This window comes from Aplysia californica, unplaced genomic scaffold, assembly GCF_000002075.1.
Source record: "Aplysia californica isolate F4 #8 unplaced genomic scaffold, AplCal3.0 scaffold00722, whole genome shotgun sequence".
Lineage (NCBI taxonomy): Eukaryota > Metazoa > Mollusca > Gastropoda > Aplysiida > Aplysiidae > Aplysia > Aplysia californica.
The window spans coordinates 371,660-373,755 of NW_004797992.1; the positions used below are offsets into that span (position 1 = coordinate 371,660).

The following is a 2,096-nucleotide window of genomic DNA, read 5'->3' on the forward strand; positions in this document are numbered from 1 at the left end:
CAGCAGCAGCAGCAGCAGCAGCAGCCTGTCCGTTCGAAATGTTTGGAACCCCGAAGAGTGTGCTCTTCGCCAGGGCCACCGCCTCTCTTGGGTAGCGGGTGAGGCAGTCCAACCTTCCTGAATTTTCCCCAAAGAGATGCCACTGCCGGCATTGTTGTTGTTGTTGTTGTTGTTGTAGTTTTAGTTTTTGCAATTGTTGTTGTTGTTGTTGTTGTTGTAGTTGTTGTTGTTGTTGTTGCTTTTGTTCTGGTAGTAGTGGAGTGTGTTGGTAGTGGTAGTAGTGGTGGTGGTGGTGGTGGTGGTCCTACTGCTGCTGCTAATGATGATTATGATGATGAAGATGATGATAATGATGATGATGATGATTGTGATGATGAAGATGATGCTGATGATGCTGATAATGAAAACGATGATGAGGTTGACACTAGTGATAGTAGTGGTAGTGGTGACAATGGTGATGGTCCAGTCTTATCTGGTAAAGGTCTATGAATTTTGTCTTTGTAGGATTTGAACGTGTTGATGTCAGTGACTATGGTGATTATGATGACCTTCGTTTTGTTTATGGAGGAGGAGGAGGAGGAGGAGGAGGAGGAGGTGGAGGAAGGGGAGGAGGGGGAGGAGGAGGATGGATAAGGGTGGGAACAAAAGGATGGAAGGAGGATCGCAGTAAAAATGTAAAGGAAAAAGAAGAGGCAGAAAGAATTTTTTTAAACGCAGTACATGGAAATGAGAGGAATTTGGATTAAGTCATTGATGCTCAGTACAATATACAACCAACAAGTAAAATTGTTGTCTTAAGTGTAGCGGTGATAGCTTCGTCGCTGCACGCAGAAAACCCGAGTTCTATTCTCGAGGAGGGGAAATATTTTTTCGTCTTACTCCGTTTGTCTGCTGGCACGTTGCATCCCCCTCAACCGGGATAAACCCTGATAGGCAGAGTCAAAGCAGTCCGCCTTCTTAAACGGTCTAAAGATGTGTTGATCTTTTCTTTTTTTCTGCTTTCTTCTTTCTTTTTCTAATCCGTGGTTAGGGCAACCGTGGGGGGCACCACTGCATCTGATTCTGACAACCAGCTCTCGCCATTTCTCTCTGCCCTCTGCTTTCCTCAGATTGTCACCCATCGTCTTCCCTGTCCACTCTGTGATGTTGTCCTCCCATCTCCTTCTCTGCCTTCCTCTCTTTCTCTTTCCTTGTGCGGTTCCTTGTAGGATTGTTTTGGCAAGTCATGTGGATCTTGTGACACGCTCATACCATTTTAGTTTTCGTCTTTTCACTGTGGTCAGAAGATCTTCAGAGCTTACATTGGCTTCCACTGAAAGCGAGAATTGAATATAAGTTAGCCCTACTATGCTTCAAAGGTCAAACTAACCAGTCTCCCACATACATTCAAGAACTCATTGTACCATACACACCATCACGTGAACTAAGATCCAATGGCTCTAGACTAATTTCAACACCTTGTGTGTCACTGAAGAAATAATTATGGTGAGAGAGCTTTTTCTTTTTCTGGGCCAACAGTTTGGAACACTCTCCCTCATGATTTGAGGAGCGAAATAAAACTTGATACCTTCAAAAAGGGACTCAAAACACATCTATTTAAGTAATATTTTAATTAATGGACAGTACCTTTGCCTTTTTGTATGAGCATTTTTAATTGTCAGAAAGAATGTTGCTGTCAAAAAGTGCACACATGTTGAATTTGTATGGTGTTTGTATGAATGCGTTTTTAATCTCCTATGTACGCCTTGGGCCCATGTTGTGGGGAAAGGCGGGATACAAATGCTCTTATTATTATTATTACCCCACTGTGTTGATCAGGGCGTTGAAAAGCACATAACAATTTACTCAACAAGTAAAATCACAACATGTTAACAACGCGTGCATGGTGGATTCTTTCCGAACCCCACACCATTCAGTGAAAAGAGGGAAATGAGAAGGTAATTTTTGAGAATCTATGCCGAGTCACACGTGGCACATTCACGCTTCATTCACTTCTGACCACCAGTCTCTTTAGGGTCAGCACCGATGTAAAATCCATTAATTAGTACCGCCTACAATTACAATATATGCGCCCGGATATCTCGGACGTTGGTCGG

General features: G+C 43.2%; 1 protein-coding gene across 1 annotated transcript in view; it reads left to right on the forward strand.

Annotated features, from left to right (window-relative positions):
- The window catches only part of LOC101864557 (cadherin EGF LAG seven-pass G-type receptor 2), a gene marked incomplete in the record, with an annotated part of 79,342 nt that overhangs the window by 63,956 nt on the left and 13,290 nt on the right, over positions 1 to 2,096 (forward strand).